Here is a 26,919-nt window from a genome sequence, read left to right as displayed (position 1 = left end):
TCAAGTGCCCACTACATGCCTGCTCCTTCCAGGCATACTCCTGCTGCAGGCCTTTTCACAAGCTGCTTCCCCCACTTGGAATGATCTTTCCCCCCATATTCAGTGATTCACACTCCCTCACCTCACCTCGGTCACATCATTGCCCCACATTTCTTTGCCTTACCACTCCATTTGAAAGTAACTCTTCCACACCTCCCCCTACTTCTTGCCTTACTGTTCTCCAAAGCACTGTGGTGGTTTGATTTTTCATTTAGTTTGTGCACTTCCTCATGTCTGTTTCCCCTTATTAGAATCAGAGGTCCATGATAGATCCCCAGTGCCTATAACGGTTCCTGACACACACAAGGCTCTCAGCAGTTTATCAAATCAGTGCATGTATGCTGGGTGCTGAGGACGCAGTGGGTGAGCAACACATACCCCACCCCCGTGGAGTTCGGAGTCTAGTGGGAGAGGCAGAAATTAGTTTAATAAAGTGTGGAAGGTGCTAGATGAGAGGACAGAACAGGAGAAACAGAGCTAGTCTAGGGGAGGCTTCCCTGAGAAAGAGAGTTTTGAGCTAACAAGTGAAGGAGCAGTGAGTGTGAGCTTTGTGGTGGGGAGCAGTCTAGGCAGACGCAGCACCTTTTTCAAAGGCTTATCAGCCAGAGGGAGCAAGGCCAGCGCTGTGAGGGAGTGGGGGAGAGGTGCCCGGGCAGCTGGGCAGCTGGGCAGGGCCCCATCAAGCAGGGCCTTAGGCCAAGTTACAGATTTTGTTCTTAGTGAGCTGCCTAAACAGTAGTACCAGTCACAGCCACATAGGCTGGGTCATAACTCAAGGCAGTGTGCTGTATCACAGTATATATGGTATATACAGGATTTTACAGGATATCCAGCAGGGAACTAGAATGATTAATGATGGGACCCATTTGTCATGGCCTACAAATGGCTCCCTCATAGCGATTTTGAGAGACCGCAGATAAAATGAATATATATAATAAATAGTCCATATTTGTATTATTTATTAGCAAGGTTACAGTTCTGTAATATTTTTATTTTTAATAGTATATTTGCTGAAGTTCTGAAAGTATGTTTTAGGTGGTCCTGGAAGAGAAGCATTTATTTTAGTTATAAGAAAAAAAAAAAAAAAGGAAAGAAAAAAAAAACTCTTTAAAATGAGCAAGATGACTGCTTTTATTGTTAGTTTCACCTGGAAAGGTAAAGTTTTGTAGAAGCGTATGGATAAAAAGAGATATCAGAGACCGTAAGGCAGAGTGCAGAGAGCAGGCCTGTGTGGTGTGCTGTGGCCTCACTTTGATTTCCGGGGCCTGGTCCTTAACACGCTTCACCGGTGTTGGCCAGTTGCTTATCCCGACTTCTCTGAGCCTAGCTTTCCTCCTGTGGAAAACGAAGCTGAAATAGTCCTTTGCTCATCCATCTGTAGCGAGTCAGCAAGCCTCCTCCTCACGGAGGCCCCATTTGCCGGCCTCCCAGGATGGATGAGGCTGAATGAGAGGATGGTTGGTACCACACTCGGTGCAGGCCTGGCGCTTAGGAAGTGCTCCACTCCATGGCAGCTCTACCTCTAGCGTGGAAGATAATGTTATTTGCCTTACTGTGTTTTATACACAATTAGTGGCTTTTTAACTTATGCCTTCCAGGAGGAGAAAAGAAAAATCACTTATTTTTAGCTCTTAAAGGCTTTTCGGAATTACTTTCTAGATGCGCTTAACCCTCTAAGTACATGGATCTCAACTTGAATCTGTTAAGCCTAATAATTCAGGAGGCAGAAGAGAGCCAAAGATATCTCGTCTCATAGTTTTGTCATGATTTCAGCGTGGTGATTCAAACTTACGTTATGTGTGATGTATTATTAGCTTCCCTCTCTGACTAGTGTTGGAATTCGTCGTCTGCTTGAGCACTTCCCAAGTAATTTTTTCCTTTTTTAATGAGCCATCAAATAGGATGTGGCTTGGGGTTTTCTCAGCAGTTGGAGTGGATTTCTGTTAATGTGTCTGGACTCTCTTTCCCTCTCCTTTGTGAACAACGGCATTCACTTCTGAGCGGGGCGTTAGGGGTGTGGGGTATAGGCTGCGTCCCTAGAACAGGCCAAGCTGTTTCATCCTTGACCTTTAACAGATAACAGAACCTTGGACTTATCATCCTGTGTCAACTCATGGAGATAAGCAAGCTGTGTGCTTTTAGGGTTTGAGCTAGCAGTGAATTTTTAATTTTGTTTTATTTTTTTAAATAAGGGAAGACTAATGTACAATTGACAGGAAATACTTGTATAGATTGACGATAATAGAAGAGTTAAGAACTTGTCATCTGATTTCTGTGTGTTCTTGGGACCCGTAAGAAGGGGAAATGATCCAAAAACTGCCTTTCCCCCCCACCCCCCTTGGCCACACCGAGCGGCTTGCGGGATCTCAGTTCCCCAACCAGGGGTTGAACCCGGCACCCCTGCAGTGGAAGTGCAGAGTCCTAACCATTGGACTGCCAGGGAATTTCCTCCAGAAACTACCTTTATTGAGCAACCCCATGATTAGGTGGCATTCAGAACTTTTGACATTGGTGAATTTTTTTTTCCCCCTCTGTGGTTCAGTTCTTTTCTACATTTTCTGCTCTCTGTATAGATTTCTTCTGTCTCTCCTCCTTCCTGGTTTAGCACAGCAGAAGAGCAAGCTTGGCTAGATGATAAGCATTGTCTGCATAGCAAGTCAGAACACCGTGTGCCAAGATGGTGGTAGCTAGGTGGTCTGCTGCTGTGTGCTTCTGTGGTTGTCAGTGAAGACCTGGGTTTAAAACGCAGTGACCTGGTATGGTCTTTGGAAAAGCAGAATGACAAATTAAGAAACTAAGTCCAGCTCAAGGTTTGGGTTTCCTTATTTGTCATTTTGATTAAGCAGCTGTTTCTTTTCTCTTTAAGGCCTTGATCATCTTCATATCATACAGATTAATCTTTCTTTTTGTGCTTTAAAAAAGTGAATTTTTATAAAACCTACATAATTTGTGGTTCTATACAGGCACTTAATTATCTCTAAGTAGATCATTTTCCCAGCCTTCATTTTTTTCAAGAATTTGTGAAAATGTTAGAAAAATACAGTACTGGTTAAGTTGGCTATTGCATATGTATTGATTTAAAAAGCTACCCTGGATGGCAGTTTACAGCTTTAGGAGGATATGTTGTTTCACTTGGTTTTCCTGCAGCCTTTGTTGAAATTTGTTTGGTGAAACTCATTACCCCATACTTTGGAAATGGCCCTGACCTTTTTCTTTTCCTCACAAATGAACATATTCTTTCAACCCTCTGCCGTGTGTTCTTCCCTGTGGGTAGAGTCTTCAGCTGCAGAGATGCTTGAAAAGCCTGCAGCAGCGCTGAGCAGGTTAAATTTAATTGCTGGGTGTCTGGGAATCTTTTCTGAAGAGGAATGTTTCCACCAGTTGTTTTGGTCATTGTTTTGTTGGGGTGTTTTTGTTTGTCTGTTGGCTCTGGGTGAGGATTTAAACTCTCCTCTGAAAGAAAACTGTGAGGAATATGTTAGCACGATAAGTTGTATATCTCAACTCTGGTGAGCTGTGAAACCCATTTCTTAGGGACTAGACGTAACAAGGACATTTAACCATATTCTTCCTTCTTTACTAAAGAAATATGATGCCAAAATGTTTATTCCTTCAAGAATAGAAAAATATTTACACCCTCCCCCAAGGGTTGGGAAATGCACTTCTTCCTATGCAGCAGGATTCTACCTGAAACAGTTGCTTCTGTAGGCTGTTTTTTTTTTTTTTTGCTCCAGCTATAAAAATCTCTGTGATTTAATACATTTTGCCCTAACACTTGTGTTAATATTACATATAAAAGCGCTTTTCACATGCTCTTAGATGTTGGTGATATTTGACCAAGTATTTGAGCTTCATATTTGTGGGTTTTAAACAATAATGATGATGATGATATAAGTTTATCTTTATTATTTGTCATACATTTGATAGCTCTCTTAAGTGATGGATGGGGTATAGTGTTTAAATTTTTGATCCCCCAAATATCTCTTCATAAGAAAACATATTGGAATGGAAAACAGTACGGAGGTTCCTCAAAAAACTAAAAATAGAGTTGCCATATGATCCAGCAATCCCACTCTTGGGCATATACCCAGACAAAACTATAATCCGAAAAGATACATGCACCCCTGTGTTCATAGCAGCACTATTTACAGTGGCCAAGACATGGAAACAACCTAAATGGCCATCAGTAGGTGAATAGATAAAGATGTGGTACGTATATACGGTGGAATATTAGCCATAAAAAAGAATGAAATAATGCCATTTGCAGTAACATGGATGGATCTAGAGATTATTATGCTAAGCGAAGTAAGTCAGAAAGAGAAAGACAAATATCATGATATCACTTATATATGGAATCTAAAATGCAACACAAATGAACATATCTATGAAACAGAAACAGACTCACAGACATAGAGAACAGACTTGTGGTTGCCGGGGCTGGTTTGGGTGGGGGGTGCAGTGGGAAGGAAGGATTGGGAGTTTGGGATTAGCAGATGCGAACTGTTATATATACGATGAATAAACAACAAGGTCCTACTGTATAGCACAGGGAACTATATTCAGTATCCTGTGATAAACCATAATGGAAAAGAATATGAAAAAGAATGTATATCTGTGTATAATTGAATCACTTTGCTGTACAGCAGAAATTAACACAACATTGTAAATCAACTATATTTCAATAAAATTTTTAAACAAGTATTGGTAATTACACTGTTTTGTCATTTATGACAACATTTTAAAATAATCTGTTTACTTATAGCCAAAGAAAAAATTACTAAACAATCATGCAGAAAGTCATATTTATTGAATTAAGCTCGGTCTTCCCCTTCTCTCCACCCTCAATTCAGTAACTCTTAAGTGCACTGTTTGTGCTTTCTGTGAGGGAGCAGGGCCAGCTGACTGAGTATTCTAAGATGCAGGCTACAAGTTGGAGTGCCCATCCATGCGGTGGGGACCTTGTCTGGAAGCCACACCAGGGACTGATCAGTAAGGTCGAATAAGCAGATCGATAGGTTGTTTACATCTCTTTGGCAGATTGTAGTCTTTTAGGAGAGGTTCCTTTCTCAATGGAGATGGCTGTCTTGAGAGGTCATTCCAGGTATGTGAAGTCTTCTAAGTGGATTATTTTATTTCTGAGAATAATTTTACTTAATTATTTCGGAATAATTTTATTTATTTATAATTTAGCTTGTTCTTTGGAAATTTTGCCTTTTAAAAATTTTACCTTCTGGATTCTCGGAATAATTTTATTATTCTCAGAACACTTTACTTTCAAGAATAATTTTAAAATTCTGTCGAACGTTGAAAGTTGTCAGCTTAAGATGTTGACTTGCCTACATTCAGAAATGATATCGAGATTTTCATTTAGTTTGTGATAACTGTTCTCTTAAGCCTATAGTTAAAAATGAAATGAATTGTGGAATTTTGGTTCAGCCTAGATTAGGATTTTTGAGGTTGAGCTATAGCCAAACACCAAATTAATTAAATAAAATATTGAGACTGCTCTGTCTCAAAGAAAATTTATTTGGTCTTTGCTGGCATCGAATCAAGCCTTTTGAGTATAACATTTTCAGCGTATTAATAATAGTATGCGTTAGCGCAAGGAGATCAGCTCGGTGCTTTGTGACCACCTAGAGGGGTGGGATAAGGAGGGTGGGAGGGAGACGCAAGAGGGAGGAGATATGGGGATATATGTATATGTATAGCTGATTCACTTTGTTATAAAGGAGAAACTAACACACCATTGTAAAGCAATTATACTTCAATAAAGATGTTAAAAAAAATAATAGTATGTGTAAACATATTCATAGCTCATAACCTTCCTCTGTAATTATCAAAAACTTTGCTATCCCACGGTCAGTTAAAAATTTTTCTTTTTGAATAGGGCTCTCTTAGTTATTACAGAGGACACAGCACTGTGGGACTAGGAGCCTGTGTTCCCTGCACTCAGCTTTCAGATTGTCTAATCGGGTAACTACAGTAACAAAAATATTCCACTGTGTTGCAAGTCTAAGAATGCCAAATTTTTTGTCTTTTATTTTTAAAAAGTATTTTAAAAAATGAAATGAATACATGTTCATTACAGAAAATTGGAGAGAAACATACACACAAATGAAATAAAATCACCTAGAAATAATCATCATAACATTCTGTTGGTTTCTTTTTTTTTTTTTTTTTTTTTTTTTTTAGTATTTTGCCTCTTTATTTTATGTGGGTATAATTGTGCATGCTTTAATTTTTTCTGTTTTTAATAATAGTTGTTGAGAAGTTTTCTCAAGTTATTTAAGCTTGTTGGGGAAGGAAACAGTTTCCCTCTACCCTTTCTAGGTTCTTCTGGCTGGTCTAAGAATTAAATTGACACGAGACAGATTAGCAGGAGAAAAACAAACTTAATTACGTACATACTAGAGGCTCTGTAAGAAACATGAGACCCAAGGATAAGTTAGGCAGTTGAGGCTTATATGCCTTCTGAGAAGAGGAGAAAGGGGTAGGGGTTTGAGACTTCAAAGGGGGAGGAAGGCAGTTCACATGGAGATGGGAAAATAAATGTTTGGTAAGCAAACGTTTGCTGGGCCCTGCAGAGACAATGGGACACAGACAGGACTGTGGTCTCCAGGCCCTGCTGAGTTCCCCCAACCTCACTTTGCCCATATCTTTGCAGACATCTCTGGCGGTAGTGCTCTTCCTAGATCAGGCCCTTTATCCAAATTCTTTCAGGCAATTAAAGGAGGAGAAGAGGTTAAAAACAAAGACTTCCTAAGGGTTCTGTTTCTTAAAAATAATCAGCTTAAAATAATCCTCATGCTAAATAGACACATTTTGGGGTGGCAAATTTTGCTCCCCTACAAACTCTATGAAAAAATTTTAACTAGCTGCATTAGTTAAATAAACCATCAAGTTGATATACCATAATTTACTCAATAATATTCTTATTATAGAATTTTTAGGTGATTTTTCATTTTTAATGCATTGTTTAATTTTAACAACACTCTCAAACCTCTTTGGGCAGAAGAATTTTGTGTGAAAGGAGGAACTGCAAATACAAAATTATAAAATCTCTGGAATTTCATTTGGCCTCTGTCTATAACATGATAGAGCCAGAGAATTGGTTTAAAAAAAGAAGTTTAAAAATTAGAATTTCTCATATATTGTCAGGTTGCCCTGTATAAAGGTTATATCAGTTTATAATCTGTCCAGTGTTAGGTATTTATCTTTTTAAAACTGCTCTTATCAGCAATTCTTTTCATTTTATTTTTGATATTTTCTCTAACTTTTTACTTTGAAAACTTTTAAACCTATAACCCTATAGGTAAGACGGCAGCATTTGTTACATTTGCTTTATCTCCCCCTCATTCTGCACCTATACACACACACATGCATACATAATATATATATATATATAAAAGCACATATATATGTATTATTATCTTTTTTATTAAGGTAAATTTATGATATTGATATGATCTAATGTTTAGGCCATAATAAAATTTCTCCGGATGTCTCAACACTGTCTCTCACAGTTTTTTATTTTATTTTTTGATCCAAGATCAAGTCAAAATCATGTATTGCATTTAGTCATCATAATTCTCTTTTTTTAAACAAGTGTCAAAGATTTTATTCAACTCATTAATTAATGAAAAAACTAATAAGATGTTAAAAGCAATTCAAATGAGAACTTAACACGCTAGACAATGTGTTTTTACAGTCCTGTGAACAGAAATCATTTGCATAACTAGGGAAGCATTTGTATTTCTCTCAATTTTCTACAATTTAACTTCTACAGGTTGTAAAAAAACAAAAACAAACCCTGGTGTTAGTTTTCCGCTGCTGCTGTGACAAATTACCAAAAACTTGGTAGCTTAAAACGACACAAACTGATTATCTTACAGTTTAGTTGGAGTATCTTACAGTTGGAGGGCAAAAGTCCAAAATGGGTTTCACTTGGCTAAGATCAAGGTGTCAGCAAAGCTGTGTTCCTTCTAGAGGCTCGAGGGGGGAATCCGTTTTTTTGCTTTTTCTCCACCTTCTTGAGGCCACCCGCATTCTTTGGCTTCTGGTCCCCTTCCTTCATCTTCGAAGTTAGTGGAGTCATCAAAGCTCTTTAATCTCCTTTAATCTAGAACAGTTCCCCAGCCTGTTTTTGTTTTTTATACAGCATTAACACTTTCTGAAGAGTTCAGACCAGGTGTTGTTTTGTGGTGTCCTTCGATTCGGGTTTGTCTGTCTCCTGGGATTACACGTGTCTGACAGGAGGGCTACATAGGTGATGTCCTCTTAGCACGTCACACTGAGGGACACACACTGTCTATTTGTTCCATTATTACTGATGTTTTGTTTGATAATTTTGTTAAATGGTGGCCTCAGAAATCTCCATTGTAGCTCTCCCACTTTGTATTAACAAGTATTCTACGGGTAATACTTGTGCAAGGATGCCATTCAGATTTTAGTTTATGTTCTGCAGAGTGCACACTAGAATTATTTTGAGAAGTTTAATTGGTTCTTCTCATTTTGTGTGTTGTGTACTTTTCTTATTGATTTGTGAGTACACTTTTATTATGATGATTATTCATTTCTAACATTTAGTAAGCTGTTAGTTATTAGCTACTAGACACTGTTCTGAAATCTTCATAACGATTTTATGAAATGCAGGTACCATCTTCCTCCTTCATTTTACAGAAGAAATTGAAGCTTAGAGAGACTAATGCTGAGTTATGTATTTTGCAAATATTTGTCCCAGTTTGTTGTATACATCTTAATATAGTCTATTTTGCTACCACAAAGCTTTACATATTATCATAGTAACAACTATCAATTTATTCTTTTATAGTTTTTGCCTTTGGTGTCCTATTTAGAAGCATTAAGTATTAAATCCACTAGGAATGAGTTTTGCTCAAATGCCATCTTATCAGTAAGTAGGGTTGCCAGATTTTGCCTAAACTAAGCATGGCCCAAATATTGTATGGAATGTACTTATACTAAAAAATGATTTGTTGCTTATCTGAAATTCAACTTTAACTTGGTGTCCTCTGTTTTTATTTGGCAATCCTATCAGTAAGGCTTTCCCTGACCACTTTATTTAAAATTGCAACTCCCCTCTCAGCACTCCCCGCTTTTCTCTTTCTCCATAGCACTATATATACACAATGTATTTTACTTTTTTGTTTAGTGTCTGCACTCTACCACTGGAATATAAACTCCATGATACCAGGCTTTTTTTAACTTTTAAATGTAGGTTTAACATACATATAGAAAAGTGCACGCGTCGTTAGTATATCACTCAATGAATTACCTCAAAGTGAGCACACCCATATAACCACCCTCCAGGAGGGCGAAGATTTTTATTCTCAATGTATTTTCAATGCCTAAAATAGTACCTGACACATAGTAGGTAATCAGCAAATATTTGTTGAATGAATCAATGATGTAGCCTGTGAGGTAGGCATTCAGGTTACTTTTGTCCAAATAACTAGTGAGAGAATTTATTGATTATTTATTGCTTGGTTCTTATCCCCCTGAAAAGCGTAATTTTTGATGAATTTGAATAGTGCAATTATTTAGCTCTTCCCCTACTGTTGAACATTTTGGAGGTTTATGTTTGTGGTTTTATATGTATCTGTTTTTTATCCTTAAACATCTTTGTGCATTAAAAATTAGTCCTCATTTCAGATTGTTTTCATAGACTGGTTTCCCAAAAGAGGAATACTAGGTCAAAGGGTGCGCCCCTCTCATTCAGACAGAACACCCACTGACAGTCAGTGGACCTGTCTGCTGAAGATGGCACATGGAAGGGACCAACACCATCGCCTGTGTTCCCTGCTTTGGAGAACAGCTAGCAGACCACGTGGCGAGTGCCTGGTTGCTTCCTTGACATCATTCTTCCTGGTTGGTAGGGTGAGCAAGATGCCTCGGGGCTGAATGCCAGCTCCTCTCCTCATACTAGTTGCAGGACTTTGGGCAAGTCGTTCAACAGATTGCCGTTTTCTCTAGACAGTGATGGTAGCAGAGCCTGCGCGGGTACCACATGGGATGTAGTCTCAGGAGGTGGTAACTGCAGCTCTAGGGGCAGGTGGCCTCTGCTGCTCGAAGCTCACCCAGTCCCTGGTCCAGATCATTTGGTAGATGAGCTGACGGAGGCAAGGTGACCACTTCACTTTGGCCATGAAATACTTGTCAGGTGAATGAGGGTCAGGCTGTGAGCTTACAGGATAGGATTCCCACCTTCCCATTATGACCACAGGTATGCAGAGAAAGAGGGGTATTATCACCCCTTTCAGACAGATTGATTTGAACTGTGAGAGCACACCCTCTCAGCTGAGGCTGCCCTCGTCTTTCCTTGCTCATACACGGTACATCCATTTCTGTCACCTTCGCAGGAGAAAACAGATAACTGCATTACCCTTTTCTCACACCGGTCAGCTCTTTCCAGGATTGCTCCTATTCACGAAGAACTAACAGGTCCGTGAGTGTCTTGTGCACGTTGAGAGTATGAGTTGTCTTGTGTAAACCACTGGTGAACATGACATTTACCACCTGGCTGCCAAGAAGAGGAGGCAGGGGTTTCTTTTCCCTTTTGGTGCTCTCACTACACCAGAAAGAATAGGTCGTTCATTCAGTTAATATTTATTACAAAGGGCCTCTGTGGGAGGAGGCTATTCTTAAACTCCACAAAGTACCCCTAACACCAAAGGGGAGTGGACAGGATGCTCAAGGGCACCTGGGGGGGCAGTGCAGTGGGGAGAGAGGTGGGGAGCGCGGGGGGGTGCGCGAGTTGGCATTTCTCTGCAGTCTCGTGTTTTATTTAAGCCATCCTCGCAAATTTGAAAAATTCCACTCTATAATACATCCATTTTATTTTAATATTAAAATGTTTTAAATGACCAGATTAATTATTTAACTTTTCCTCCCTGCTCTCCAGTAAAATCCATGCTCTGGGACGTCAAGCCATGGTTATTCAGTGGCTTGTAGTCATCGCAAGCCCCAGGCTGCTGGGAAGCAGAGAGAAATAGCTGTGTTAGAAGCTCTCTCTGGGAGAAGTATCAGCGGTGACATAAAGTGACTGGAACATGTTCCTATCTAGAAGGACTAGCTGGGGTCTGTGCGCTCAGAGGACGGGCACAAAGCCCTGGGTTATGTATTCACTCGGTTGCAACTAGAGAAGCATCATAAAATTTTTAAACTTGCATGAATTCAAATGTACTCATTGGGGAAATTATTTTCTCGGTAGTGAGACTGGTTTTGCTTGTCAGTCCACTCAGTGAAAGTGAGTGAGTCGGGGATGAAATGGGAGCTAGGGATCTGCTTTTCCCACGAGAATATCCATTCTCAAGTCCCGCCTATCGGGTGACCCCTGCCGATTAGAAATTAAGTGTGCTCACCCACGTGTGTCTTCAGTAACCTGGTCCTCACATGCAAGCCTGGTGTGCAAGAGGAGAAGCAGCGGAGTGCTCTGACACTGGAGGGGAAAACAGCCACGTCGGATGCTGGCATGACACCTCCAAAGGGAATTTTCAAGGGTAGCTTTGACTAAACGTGGTTTTCACCTTTAGCCTCCCTGCTGGTTTTCTCCACACAGACACACTGTTGCACACACACTGTTGCAACTCCACCTTACTAGGTGCTTTCCCTGAAATGACCTCTGGACAGCACCTCAGCTCAAGGACAAGGCAACAGTTGCCCAGAGAGGTGAAGTGGGAGCCCAGTGGTAGGACTTTCCAACCCCAGAGTGTACACTCATTCCATCGGGCCTTTCTGCTCCTACAGTTGTATTAAAATCTTTTAAATCACGAATTGCTCAAAAAGAAAAAAATTTTTTTTAATTTAAATAATCCCAACAGGGAGTTCCCTGGCAGTCCAGTGGGTAGGACTCGGCACTTTTACTGCCGTGGCCTGGGTTCAATCCCTGGTCAGGGAACTAAGATCCTGCAAGCCACACAGTGCAGCCAAAAAAAAAACCCAACGGCATTTAGTCCAGACTTGCAGAGAACCAAGTTACAGGGTCTGCCTGTGCTTTTTTTGGCGACAGCAGTGAATCCTGGCTGCGCTCTGGCCTGAGCTGGAGAAGAACGGGCCGAGATTGGAGTGAGTTTTGCACCACGTCCGTTGACTTTCAGGCTGCACTCAGATAGCTGTTCCCCATGTGTGCGTCTGCCCCAGGGTGGGCTTGTGGGACAAGTGTGCGCCTGGATCTTGGGAGAAGGCATTACGCAGCATTCCAGCTGCCCGCTGGGGATTCTCACTGCTCCTGCTTTAGTAAAATGTGGCAGGTTGCCTGGCAACCCCCAGCTGGTGGGGATTTTTTTCTACCTACTTTAGGAGAAAGCCCTCTATCAGCTCTTGGCTGACTACTCAGGGCGGAGTAGGAGATAAACTTGGCTCTGAAAGACGACTTTCTCCTTTATTTTTCACACCTCTGCCTGAATCTTAACATTCGCTCTCTCCTCTGTTCTCATTTGTCTATCATTTAAAGGTAGAAGCTGGACAGTTTGCCTCCCAAATCAAGTCCTGAGGGGGATTCGTTACTGAAAACATGTTCTTTTTTTACATTAGTCAAAATTGTTTCATTTGTGAGTCAGACCTGTGGACTGTTTCACTGAGTGTTTTGTATATAGCCATGCACCTCCGTGCTGCTGATTTGGTTTTGACAGAAGGATCCAGTTGTAGCCTTAGAAGCAAGTGTGGCTTGTGCATTTCCTGTTGGTGAAGGCCTCTAACTGCTGCCCTAACCTGGTGCGGGACCAGTCTGTCTGTGAGTGCCCTGCAGAAACGTGGTTTGTGGAGCTTTGCAGCTCTGTCCCATGCAAGCTGCTATCAGATACTCATATTTTTCGTCATTAAAATCATAGCATAATGCTATGCAAAGGCAGGATAAGTAAATTCATTCATTAAACTTAAGTTTACATGCTTTAAAATGAGACTTTACTTATGTTAGAGGCATTAGATGTGGGACTGCAGAGTTATCGTTTAAAGGGTGATAATATTTTTCTAGGGAAAAATAAAAGTAGAGAGTACTTTAAAATCCCTGAACGCTCCGTTATCAATCAGAAAGCATTCTGTGTTCTGCTCTACCGGTACATGACTTTCAAAAGTTGTTTTTCAATTTCCCAATTTGTGTTAAGCATTTTGGTGTTGTCGGAAGCTCTTGAGCCATTGGGAATTTTAAGATGTAATGTTATAAAATACTCCAAAATACTTTAAAGCTGGGGTCCCCAGGTCCCCGGTCCTTGGCCTGTTAGGAACCGGGCGGCACAGTAGGAGGTGAACAGCGGGCAAGTGAGCCAAGCTTCATCTGCCGCTCCCCATCGTGCCCCATCACGCCCCATCGCTCGCACCACCGCCTGAACCATACCCCCCACCCCACCCCCGTCCATGGAAAAATTGTCTTCCATGAAACCAGTCCCTGGTGCCAGAAAGGTTGGGGACCGCTGCTTTAAAGTGTAGCAGTATAACAACACTTGCCACTGTATCCAGTTTCTTTTTTCATATAAGTGTTTTTAAATGTAACATTTGACTCTCTTTTTCTAACTAGTCGATTTTCCATTGGATGTCCAAACACACAAAAAGATCTACATTTACTTCTCCTTAGGATGTAGAAAACAAAATGACTGTTCAGAACAATGTAGAGATCTTAACAACTTCAGACAGGAAAGCTGACCAATGCCAGTATCAATTAAAAAAGAAAATCTGCCTTATTCTCCTGCTGGCACAATATTTCACAGGTTCTTTACGTGTTCAGGAGTGGTGAAAAACTTGTTACTTCTCTGAATTTGGGGAGTTGCCATCTTCTAAAAGCACTTCCTCACCGAATGGGAGAAGCTCACTCTCTGGCCGCCTCTCAGGCAGGCATGCCCTCCCCTCTCCCTTCCTCTCCCCGTCCCTCTCTTCGTCCCTCTCTCTGACCCTCTCTCCGTCCCTCTCTCTGACCCTCTCTCCGTCCCTCTCTTCGTCCCTCTCTCTCTTATCTTTCCATCCCCCACTCTCCTGTGTATGTATGTGTTTGACACTGAGCTGCTTCAGCTGCTTTTGGCAGCTTAACGTGCTTGTGTCAGAGCCGAATGCTGCCTGTAGGTCTGACCACTGATGATGGCAGCGACCACCTCCCATAACAGGGAGACAGACTTAAGGATGAAGAAAATAAAGAGGTGGATTAGTCTTCCTAAACTCCCGAAGCCTATAGGGAAATGGTTTGGTGACTTAAAAGGAGAAAAATAATACAAGTGTAGAATGAATATGTTAAAAGCCAAGATGGGATGGGACTTTAAAAACCAAAGTAATTCTTACTCAGCTTTGTGCTGCCCCTTTGGCCTGTTTGGTGATCTGTAGGGTTTTACTGTGTGGTCTACAGACAGAACCCACCAGTGAAATAAATTAGTCGTTGGGCACATAGTGTCAGCAAAGGCAAAGAGTAAAACTGATGTGGAAAATAAGGCTAACTTCGTCATTCTTTCTTTATTTCCTCATTGGAGAAACGTGTGATTCTTTCTGTATACTTTTCTGAAGTCAGACATTGCCGGTTATAATGAATACCTTGCATCGTCCCAAGGCAACCTGTGGTCTGAAGAGCAGATTTCGTTGCTTTTGTTATGAATCAATTCTCTCTCCATAGAGGCTGGACACAGTGCCAGTGAGGCTCCACGCAGGCACCAAGGAGGCTGGCCTGAGTGTTAAAGGAGGTTGTGTTGGCAATTTTTTCCTGACCTTTTTGGTGGTAACAGATCACATGCGGGGTGTCCTGGAGACACTGAAGAGGCGAGTCACATTTGATGTAGATTTCAGAGGGTTCCACATCTCTAGATGGATTGCAGGGGTGGGGAGTGGGGAAGAGAACAAGGCAGGACTAGGAGGAGGGCTCTTTTCATAGGTAGCATCATGGTGCCATCATGAGAACCCTGAGAGGTTCCAGATTGGTAGCGTGGCAAAGAAGGGTTAACGAGAACCATAGACGGAGTTGTCTATATGGAATTTCTGTGACTCCTTCTTACTAGGTTGGGAGAGGCCACTTTGCTTCTGGGGACTGATACCCTCCTTCCCAGGGGTAATGACTCACCCTGCAGGTAAGATAGCTCAGCCCTGCCTGGCTGATAAAGGCCTGTCATTCTCATTCTCTCCCCAGGTCCCCTCCTTCCCTCCTGGGTTTCACTTGGTTAATGAATAAGCCTAGTCATGAGCTGTAAGTAAATTCTTTTATCAAATGAAAACCACATCAAAACATCCACAGAGAGACATTTAATGAAAGTGTAAATATTGCAGTACATCTTCTTCCATATCTGGTTGGCTTATACACAAACAGACTTTAAGCTTTTCACCTATTGAAACCTTTAAGTCTGAAAATATGCTGCTCTGTGAGGCTTTTTGTAAACATGGTCTTGGGACATGGAGAAAAGTTGGTGCATTTATGTGTTATCACAATAGCACTAATACTGTGGCAGATTTACTGCTTCATAAACAGCTCAAACTGCCAAGGTTAACAGTCCAAAAGTGTTGTCTTGGTGTATGTGGGGACATTTATATTTGGTGTATATTTGTGTCTGGCATCTGAAACATCGCTAACGAGAACCAGTGAACCCTTCTTAACTCTGACTGCAGACCCGGCCACTACCTCGAGCCAGCAGTTCAGTTTACACACTGGCTCTGGTTGGTGAATAGGTTGTGTCCTCAAAGTTCTTTTGTTGATTAACCTTTTAGAACACAAAGCGCATTGTCGCACAGAAATGCCACTTTGAATGGTGGGTGTCAGTGAGCTGTGGCTTGTTTCAAACTTCGAGTCATGGCCCATCAGTGGGTCAGAAAATCAGTGCTAGTTGACGCCAGAATAAAAAAGAAGAGAGAAAAGAAACAGAATAGGAAACATCAGAGTGGGTTGCCTAGAAAAGATAGGTCTTGTTTGGTGACACTGTTGCAACTTAAAACCTACTGGACACTGTATGCCTTTAGAGAGTGAAAGGTACCCGTGTAGGGGGAGGTTGTATCAGCAGTGGGTTAAATCTGGCCATTTTCCACCGTCCAACACTGTGATGTCAGGCAAGGGGGTTAACCTATCTGGGTCTCTGTTTTGTCATACTCAAAATAGGGCTGTTTTGTAGAGGTACGATTAGAGATGAAAGAGTATATATTAGGGTTAATATATTAGGATATTATAGAACATATGGTAATAGGATTAGAGCTAATACAGCATCTGGTGCATGGTAACCCCTCTGTAAACCATGATTATTATTTATTTGTACTCCTTTGTGATATATGTAGACCTTAAAGATACTGTTATAAAATAGTGTAACTAAAACATGTACTGTTTAGTCTTCCCTAGAGTACAATTTATTCAGTGTTCCTGACATTTAGGATCTGCCATTTCGCACATTCTAGGAGGAGATCTTTGATTTTACTTTAAATTATTCCTGTGTAGTTGAGACATCAATCTTAATTTTTTCCCATGAAGTGTGAAGAATGTTGCAAATTGCCTTAGGTCTTTCAGCTGTCTGTCAAGTTCGTCAAGACCGTTAAGTATGGAATTGCTTCCCAGCTCCCTATTTTGAGTTGTGTGTTTTCGTCTTTATTTAAAAAACAAAAAAAGGTATTCTCTGTCTTTTTTTTTAAGTGACTCTCAATTCTAAACTTTTCGGAACTCCATCTGCTCCTGTTTGACTCCATCATAAAGTCATTCTTACCTCCTGCACATCACTACCCCATCTTTTAAGGAGCTATGTCAGCATTTGTGAAAACCTTTTTTTGTCTGGCTTGGGTTTCGAGCAGCTGCTGTGTTGCCAGCTTTGAGGGGCAGGTGAAAAGCGTCGTGGGAAGCCTGGCGTCACAGTCAGGGAGGTGAGGATCCAAATCCAGCTCTGCCAGTTCATTATCTTGGCCCTCTGCAGGTTACTCAACCTGTCTCAGCCTCTGTTTCCGTGTCTGTAAAAACAGAGTTCCTGCCCACCTTGTGGGGTTGCTTTGAGGAGAAAAAGAGCACGGGTGGATTGGTGACTTTGCCTAGAAGGCCGCTGTCTCCAGCTGGGTCCTCGTAAGTCACAGCTCCGCAGCCTTTTCTGCCCTTCCTGTCCTCCCGGCCTCAGCTCTGGGGCTCTCAGGAAGACCCACCCCCTTCACCCAGGAAACAGCCGGCTTCCAGGTGGGGCTTCCTACCCCAGATTCATCAAGCTCTGCACCTGGTCCTCCCTTCTCTCGGAAGTGGGGCCCCACACATGTGCTCTGGGCCCCGTTTCCTCTCCAGGCCTTTCGCTGTCCCTTATCCCCAGGCCCACCTGCTGCTTCTTTCCAACAGTGAGAACACCTGCCGAAGCTAATCCATCTTTTCAAAAGGACTCCTAGATCCCAGTTCCCTTTGCTCCCCATGATTTCTTTCCTTTTACAGATTCCAGTGGTCTGGATTCATCACCCTAGCCATCGTGCCCTCTCATTTAGCTGAGGTCCCTGGTGACCTCCGTGCCATAAAGCTCCTGAGCCCTTGCCTCCTCTTGCCTGGTTGCTCAGTACGTTGACCCATCCTTCCTTCCTGGGCTCCGCAGCCCCAGACTTTCTAAGTCACCTCCTCTTCGGCCCACAGCGTCCCAGGCTCCCCTGCCTGCTCCCCCCGCCCCATCTATAAGGTGATTAAATGTTTGCTGTTCCTTAGAGTTCCACTAGGACTTCTTTTCTTACTCCATGCCTTCTCCATTCCCATTCGTGTTTTCCCCTTCAATTGCAGTCATCTTGTAGAAACACACATCAGATCACACTCGCACCCTCCTGGTGACTAAAACCCCATGTGGCTCCCTCTGCACTTAGCCGGAGCCCTCGGGGGCGTGTCCATCATTCCGGCTTCACCTCAGGTCCTCCCTGCTCCCTCTTTAGTCTCCACTGTTAAGGTCGTGTTTCAGTTCCTCAGTCAAGACTGTGTCTCCTCACTCAGATAGGTCACTCCGTGTTCCTTCTGCCTGGAACACGCGTCCCTACCCCCAGTGTCTTTGACGCTGTCTGCTCTCCCAGCCTTCAGTCTCAGGAAAGGCTGAATGTCTTTTCCTTAGGGAAACAGTCTCTGTGTCCTGGGCTTGACCAGCTAGCTCCCGCTGGAAACTCCAGAGCGCTTTTCTAACCCTCAGCACACGTGTGAGGCTCTGTGCCCTGTCCTTCCCTCCCGGCGAATACAAGGACCAGGTCCCTGATTCAGCCCCAGTTGCCCATGCATAGAAGATGGTGTGTTTGTTCATGAATGAATGGAGAGATGAATAAATGAACAAGTGAGAATTTCATACATTAGTGTCTGTGTTCACAAACAGGTGGAAGGGTGAATAAATGAACAAGCGAGAACTAAATACATTTGTTTGTAAAGCAGTCAGCACAGCTCTTATATATAGTAAGTACTCAATAAATGGTAGCTTTATTTCTTCTTAATCGACTTTTCAGCTGGGAACCATGAAAAGAAAAAAGAAAAAGAAAAAAAACCACCCAGGCTGGTTAATGCGAGCAGTGCTCCTTGGTGACACCCTTCAGTAAAAGCGGAGGCAGGTGGCAGAGGCCGTGGGAGCGAGAGCTTAAGCAGCAGCTTCTTCCCACAGTCAACCTCTTGCTCCTCCTCGTGCTGAAATCATCCTTTCTCACCTCGATTCCTGCCTCCCTGCTGTTCCTTTCCTCCTCCTCTAGATTGTAAGCTTCTTCCGGGCAGGGACCGTCTCTTCCCTTCCTCCACGCGCCGGTGCCCAGCACAGTACCTGGAGGCAGTGTTTGTGGGATGAATGAATGAGATGCACGTTTCAGAAGCGGACTGTGGTGTTGCCAGGAGAGTTAGTGAAAATTAATTGACTAATTTTGGTCTCAGTTCAATTTTTAAAAATTATAGTTCAGACTTTTTGATTTTATACTTGTCCAGTATGGTTGACGTATCGGTTCCTGTATTTTCCACTTTATTTCCACGTTTTTGCATGGGAAAGACCCCAATTCTAAACGATAGCAGTATCGTGTGAGCTTTGCAGACTCAGGTCTGTGAGGCTCCCCTCACTTCTCACCCCCCCTCACTTCTCACCCCCCCAGTGTGTGATGAGCTCTACAGCTCGCTGAATCTGTCTCGCTGTAGAATATCTTATGTGGCTTAGACACCGTTCTTTTAGTCTGAACTATATGTTTTGTGATCTAACAGCCATAGCCTCGTTGCTTAGGCACCTACCGTGTGCCAGGCCCTGTGCTGAGAGCTCTGCGTACGTACTCTCTGCCCTTCCTAATAGCTTTCTGAGGTAGGTAGATATGCCTGTTTTATGGATAAAGAAAGGGAAGCCCAGGGAGGCAGGTGACTTGCCTCAGGCAAGTTAAGACCGGGGCAGGATTTGAACCTAGGCCACTGTGGCCTCGGAACCTGTGGTTTTCCCACTTGACTTCGTTGCCTCCCTTTGTGTAGATTTTAAGTAGATGTCACCATGTCTACATGTCAGCCTTTGTCCAGTTTGTGGAGAGTGTTTTCATCTCCACTTCTTTGGCTTTTTTTTTTTCTGCTACACTGCATGGCTTGTGGGATTTTAGTTCCCCAACCAGGGATCAAACCTGGGCCCTCGGCAGTGAGCGCGTGGAGCCCTAACCACTGGACCGCCAGGGAATTCCCATCCACTTCCTTGGCCTTAATTAGAGACCGTGAGGTGAAATGAGGTGTGGGAGCCGTGAGCAGGCTGAGGGGGTGACGTGGAGGGGGCACGGAGTCATAGGCGTGACTTGTATGTGGAGGAACCAGGACGGGACCCACTTCCTCTCTGGGCGCCTGTTGAGTTTGCTCTGGTCCTTATCCGTCACAGGGCTCACAGCAGTTGCCCGCACGGTGCCAAGCACTCAGTGCCGGTGGGTACGGGCCCGGTTCTGTGAACGCTCAGCCGTTCTTGCTCTCATACTCTGTCCTTCACATCTTTTTAAGCATCGTGGCCTGAGCTTGCTCCCTTGGCCTTAGTGCATTTGCTTTCCTGAGTGTCTCCTATATGTCAGGTGCTGTGATAGAGGCTTGGGGAAAGCAGAAGTGAATGAACCCAGCTCCCTTCTGCCTCTTACTCCATTATTTCCGCTGTGCTCTTGACAGCGCTTGGATCTCTTTCATGTGCCTGAGTTTTCACTCTTTAGCCTTAGTACTTTATTTTTTTATTTCTATTTATTTTTTTGGCTGCAGTGCAAGGCTTGTGGGATCTTAGTTCCCCGACCAGGGATCAAACCCAGGCCCTCAGCAGTGAAAGTGCGGAGTCCTAACCACTGGACCGCCAGGGAATTCCCTAGCCTTAGTACTGTACAAACAAACAAACAAGCAACCCTTTATTAGGTAAGTATGCAATGTATGAAGAACAAGGGACAAGGACTCACAAGCCCTGGTTCCTGACCGTGTGCCCGGGGCAGGTGCATTGGCCTTGCCGAGTCTGCTGTCAAGGGCCGTTGCCATTTCTTTCCCAGCGTTGCTGTGAGGCTCAGGTGTGGCAATGTGCACGGACTGCTCTGCCCAAGGGAGCCTGCCCTTCAGAGTCAGAGCCAGCTTTTCTTGTTTCCAGCCCAGGGCTCTTCATCTGCTGAGCCACCCTTCCTCATGGAATTTTTCACTGAAGATGTTGTGAATATGTATCCTGGTTCTGGCTTTCTTCTCTTGAGTAGAAACAAGCTGACAGCAGGTACAAAAGCTGTGTTTCTTCCCTCCTTCCACAATGTCAGATGAAATTCCTGCCAAAGTACCATGGTAGAGCCCAGGCGCTACACAGATGAATAAACCAAGGTCCCTTCCCCCAAGAGCGCCTGGGTAAACGTGGGGAAAGAGTCAGCGTTGAAGTGAGGGCCGGACCAAGCTAAAGGCCCTGACGTCCTCTAGCAGGTTTGCACTTTATCTTGAAGACTCTGCAGGGTTTTATAGAGGAGGATGGACTGGCAAGGGTAAAATAGGGCTGTCATCTCCTGGGCGGGCTCGCGCACTCTCACCTCTTGGGCACCCTGGAAATAGCAGTACTGCACGTGCTTCTGACAGACCGCCGATTTCTGTGTGCACCTTAGTATCCGCCTAGTTCCTTGGGTGGGTTGAGGGGAGGTACACCCAAGATCAGTTTTTTTGAACACAGGCAAATGTTCCTAGTGACCGTTATCAGGGTTGAGTGTTTTTGTAAAGTTAGTTCTCCCGTAGAATCCGAGATAAAACCCTCCATTCTCTCTCTGGTTAAAGTCAAAAAATGGTCATGCTGTTGAAAACCCAAAGTTGATCAAATTATATGGAATATGAGAAAACTTCTGAATCTGGTATGTTCACATGTAAATAAACAAGCAAACACAAAGCGATGTTTGGTGCCCTCCTGGTGTGGGGTGAAAACCCAGAATGAGGGCACAGTGGTGCAGGGCCCCAGGCTGGCAGCTGAGGGAGGGGTCAGGAGAGGTCATGAAGGGTGTCAGAAGTGGGCACCGTAGAGCGTTAAAGCACACGTTGGTGGGTAGGGTGTAGGGTTTGAGTCTGCAAAGCTGGCAGAGGCCACTGTCAGCACACGTCACTTCGGGTGGGCAGTTAACATACCAGGTTATCACGGAGAGATTCCTTCTGCTTTTTACATAACTGTTGTATGGAGAGGTGGACAGACTCTGAGTCTCTTGCAGACAGAGGCATTTGCCTGTGTTAACTCTAAATGACACGGTCTGGGACCCTTCCAGTGCACATGGTGTCATGAAAAGAATGTAGCTTTGGTTTGGATCCCAACACTTGTCATCTTTGAGACCTTGAACTAGTCACTTCTTCTGAGCTTCAGTGTCCTTATCTATAGAGTCAGGATAATCCTTACAGGATTTTTCCATACCTGGCAGAATAAGTAACCAATAAATATTTCTCTTTCTTGTAACCATTGGATTGATAAGCATTATAGGTAATTCCCTTAGAAACTGACTGAGAACCTGATGTTGGCTGAGGGTAGCCACTGCAGAAAATGCAGGACTAACGGTGTGTGACTGCTTCTGAAGTTTCCTGATCCTCCCCCCACCCCACCCCCTCCAGCAGTTGCTGCAGTAAAGTGATTGCAGCCGCTTAATAACCAGGCTGCACAAATGTCCTCAGCCTCCCTTGGAAGGGCTGAGAAGCCTGGCGTTTCAGCAGCTGTGATTGTTTGCAGCACACGAACCATTCAGGGACACCTCCTTATCACTGAAGACACTGAAACTGGAGTAACTCTTACCTCGTCTTACAGAGCCCTTCTAACTTAGTCTCAGAAATGGCCCCTAGGAGTTGGACAGTGTAAAACAACAGCAAAACTAAACAATTTGTTTAAAATGTCATGAACATCTGTGAAACCACCACTCAACCAAAGAGCTAAAATATTGTTAATAAATTACATTTACCTGTTGTTCCTCCCCATCCCATCCCCCCTATCCCCTGTGGGTGGCAGTCACTCTTCTGAAAGTCATGCTCATCATTTTCTTGCTTTTTTGGTTCTCTCTCTCTCTCCCTCTCTCTCTCCCCCGCTCTCTCCTTCCCCTCACCTTCCCCCCATCCCCCTTCCCCCTCCCTCTCCCTCTCCCTTTCCCTCTACAGATCTACAAAATGATATCTTATTGTGCTCCTAATTTGCCTTTGCCTGAGGTTGAGCAACTCTTTATATAATTATTGGCGTTATATGCTCCCTTTTCTGTGAAACGATATGAATGCTTTTCGTGTCTTTTGCCCATTTTTCTGTTAGGTGTTCTCTTACTGATTTGTAGGCATTTTTATGTATTCTGGTGCTAATCCTCCATCAGTTGTATGTGTCACAAATATCTTCTCCCAGTGTGTAGATTGTCTTCTCTCTCTTTAAAGTGTCTTCGGGTGGACAGAAGTTTTCGTATTAATGTAGCCAAACTTATTGATCTTTTTTTTAATGCTTAACATTTTTTGTATCTTCATAAATTCTTTCCTACTTCAAGCTCTGGAAGATATTCACTTCTATTTTCTTTTCAAGTTTTCAAAGTTTGCTTTTGACATTTAAGTGCTTCATCCATCTGGAGTTGATTTTTTGGCCTGGTGTGAGTAAGAATCCAATTTCTTTTTTTCTTCCTGTGGATAAACAATTTTTCCAACTTTTCCTTTTGCACAGTGTCATGCTGCCTCTGTCAAAAATCAAAGTTTCACAGATGCATAGGTCTGTTTCTAGGTTCTTCTGTACCACTGGTCAGTTTGTTTATCTCTGTCCCATTACTACACTGTCTTAAGTACTACAGGTTTACAATAAGCTTTTTTAGCTATCAAGGCAAGTCCCCCTTCCTTATTCTTCTTCAGAAATGTTTGGGCTATCATTGGCCATTTGTCTTCCCTTTAAAATTTGGAATCAACCTTTCAAATTCCACAGAATAATTGAGGTGTAATTTATATACAGTGAAATATACACTGTTCTGTTGCCCAGGTCTTCATCTTAACAAATGCACATCATCATGTAACCTCCACCACAATCAAGATACAGGACAGTTCCATCACTCCCAGAATTCCCTCATCCCTTTGGCGGTTGACCTCCTCCCCCAGTCCCTGGCTACCACTGCTCTGTGTTCTGTTGAGATTTTTTTTTTTTAATCTCATTTAAAATTTTTTCATTGTTTTATTAAAACGTTGGAATTTTTTAAACTGAAACTGCATTAAATCTAGAGGTAAATTTAGGAAGGACTCTATGTCTTATGTTAAGTGTTCTTGTCCATGAACATTATGTATCTCTCAACTTAGTTGGAGAGATTTTTTTGCTTGACAGTAATGGAAGGGTCTACATTTTTAGAAAAAAAACTCAACATTTTAAGTAGTTCTTTAAAACTCCTCTAAAGGAAGCATTTTATAAGATAATCGTCCATCTAAATGGACACATAAATATACACAAATATATATCAGACTTGTGGCAGGGTTATGTTTTAGAAAAAAGTCACGTCTTGGTTCCAAACCAGCCTTGATGCTCACCCTATGAGACCATAAGCAAGCTGCTCGGCTCCCCTGATGCCCAGTCTCTTCATCTGTGTGATGACTAGAACATCTCTTCCTCATGGGGTGGTTGTGAAGATTAAATGCACAAAGTGTCGAGACAGCGGACCCGGCACAGTGAAGCCATGGGTGGGTGAGACTGTGGGAGAGGAACTGCTCTCACTCACCCACAAGGAACCAGGAAGGGACTTCACCGTGTTTGGTTTTGCAGCGGCTTTCACAGAGTGGCATAGCCGAAAGATGGCCTTGAATCATTTTCCTGACAAATTTGGAAAAGGTTAGTGTTACCAAGCTGCCTGCGCCACGCTGCTTCTGACAGGCGAGCTGGAATCACTGGAGGACACAGCTGACAGCCAATTCATTTTGCTGATTCATCCATTAGAAGGGTGGCTCTGGGCCAGAGCTTGGCTTCCAGATTAAAGGCCGAGAGCTGCAAAGCTGCTGGGACTTGAAGGAATGCTGGTAAATTATTGCCATGTGAAGGCCAGCCGTGGAAAGTGGATTGTTATTTGTTTCCCCCTTTAACTGATCCTAATTCCAAATGTGCTCAGATAAATTCCCCACCATGGTTAGGGAATTTTTGAAACATTTGTCCATGGGGCTGAGAGCTAAATTACTGGAAACAATCAAATGCTGTTAAGTAGATCATCTTGGCTCCTTTATGACCCTATCATCACCTCTGCTTTCAGGAGGAATGTTGACTCAAGCCTACTCCTTTACTTGGTAATCCAAATTAAACTCGAGAGAGACATTATTGCACATGTCATCCCTGTGGGGCACACTTCAGAATCAACCTGCCTGAGTAAGGAATGAAACTTAAAGAGGAAAATCCAGGAGATGCTCATTTGCCAACGATCGGGACAGAATAATCATGTAGAATCTGTGGGTTCTCATGTATCGCATTGATAGATGAACCTGTTTTAGTAGGTAGTCTCAAGCTTACAGGAAACTGCATAAAGCTTGCATGTGACAGGGTGAGCTCAAGAGGGTGGAAATTGTGTCTTGTTTTACCAAATATCTAGCATCGTCCCTGGGACAGACACCCAGTGAGCAGCTGCTAGACAGAGGCACGGATGGTTGATGTTTGTTGGGTATACAGATTGTGGGGCGGTTAGATAAATGAGCCAAGAAAGTCAAAAGTGTAGTCCGTTGAAAGCAAGAAGAGTAACTGTCCTGAGGAGTAAGATTTTAAAGAAAGAATCCTGTTTCTGTGGTTCTCTGATCTGAGTGACTTTGGTCGATAGTGTATCTGCAGAGCTGGGTACTTTCTGTTTCCCTCCTTCTAGTGAGTCAGAGCATATGCTATTTTGAGCTCGCATTTCACTAACTCAATCTACTTCCTTGGGATAATGTGAAAGTTCTTTAATACCCTTAGGGTTGTTTTCTTTTCTTTTCTTTTTTTCCTGTTAAACTCTAGAGTGAATATTTGAAAAGTACAGCAAACTTCTTAGTAAAAAAAAAAATTTTTTTTGAATTTTATTTTTTTATACAGCAGGTTCTTATTAGTTATCCATTTTATACATATTAGTGTATATATGTCAATCCCAATCTCCCAATTCATCCCACCCCCCCACCCCCCCGCCACTTTCCCCCCTTGGTGTCCATACGTTTGTCCTCTACATCTGTGTCTCTATTTCTGCCCTGCACACTGGTTCATCTGTACCATTTTTCTAGGTTCCACATATATGCGTTAATATACGATATTTGTTTTTCTCTTTCTGACTTCACTCTGTATGACAGTCTCTAGGTCCATCACGTCTCTGCAAAGGACCCAGTTTTGTTCCTTTTTATGGCTGAGTAATACTCCAGTGTATATATGTGCCACATCTTCTTTATCCATTCGTCTGTCGATGGGCATTCAGGTTGCTTCCATGACCTGGCTATTGTAAATAGTGCTGCAATGAACATTGGGGTGCATAATAAGAGTGGGTGTCTTTTCTTATTTTTCTTTTTGTTGTTTTATTTTGCTTTGCTCTTTAGATGGCTAAACATTTAGGGCATGACATTCTATAAACTCCTATTGTGCTGAGAAGTTTTAGGCATATCTGGTCCACTTGGAGTGAAGATGAAAGTGTCAGGGGCTGGGTATGTGGGGAGTATCTGCCTCTCATCCAGTTGTCTTTCCCTGTGGTTTAAGGTCTCTGAAGTACTGGAGTCCCTTGTCCAGTTCTGGTGTGTCCGTCACCTCTTGCTGCATTCTACCATGCTTCATTTACATAATATTTACTGGGAACTACTCTGATCCAAGAATTTTGCTAGAAGTGGGTATACTCTATTTCAGACGTCACAGTGCTTTTGCAGCTGCCCGGGTCCCAAGTCTGGCAGCCCCTGCCAGCATGGCCCAGCCCTTACGGTCTTGCTGCTAGTGTGGGTAATAACCAGTGGAAGTGATAGTGGGCCGGGGAGTGTGTGCTCACACTGCAGAAGCTGGAGCCAGCACATGGGGGCCCAGCCTCCCGGTTTGCGTGGGTCCTCACTCCCGGGCCACTTGCACGTTCCATCCCCCACCCTCTGAGAAGGAGGCAGCAAGACGGACCCGGCCTTAGTCAGGCATTAACACCAAAGAGGGAACAAGCTCTAGTTTTCAAGGACTCCTGCCAGAGGCACATTACAGAGAATTAGCAGGCTTTCAAAGCAGAAGGAGAAGAGGCAGGTCTCAAGTACTGTGGGAATATCTTGAATCTGCAGAGTCCAAAGTGAAGTGCGGAAGTGTGACCTTAGGGTCGAAGCAGCCTGGTTTTGCCGCCCAGCACTGCCGCTGGCCCACGGTGCGGCCTGCAGTAATCCCCCCGACCTCTGTGCACCTGCTTTCTCATATTCAATAAAGCCAATTCTGCCTTGCAAACGCATTGTGAAGATAAGACATGATGTACGCAAAGCACCGGACGCAGACGTATGGTAGACCTTCGGTGTTTGACACGGTGATCAGCACTGCTGTCAGTATTGCTTTTCTTGTCCTCTTTATTTTTAACAGAATAAGT

The 26,919-nt window shown here is 43.2% G+C and overlaps 1 protein-coding gene and 1 non-coding gene across 3 annotated transcripts in view; both read left to right on the top strand.

Moving 5' to 3' along the window:
* PARN (poly(A)-specific ribonuclease) overlaps positions 1–26,919 on the top strand; it is a 166,712-nt gene that overhangs the window by 93,796 nt on the left and 45,997 nt on the right. The gene's annotated exons all lie outside the window — the stretch shown is intronic.
* On the top strand, positions 11,882–11,953 carry TRNAK-UUU (transfer RNA lysine (anticodon UUU)). The gene has a single exon. It is a non-coding gene; the product is annotated as a tRNA-Lys (tRNA).

Source organism: Balaenoptera ricei, chromosome 15 (genome assembly GCF_028023285.1).
Source record: "Balaenoptera ricei isolate mBalRic1 chromosome 15, mBalRic1.hap2, whole genome shotgun sequence".
Classification (NCBI taxonomy): domain Eukaryota; kingdom Metazoa; phylum Chordata; class Mammalia; order Artiodactyla; family Balaenopteridae; genus Balaenoptera; species Balaenoptera ricei.
This window is presented reverse-complemented; position numbering and strand designations above follow the sequence as displayed.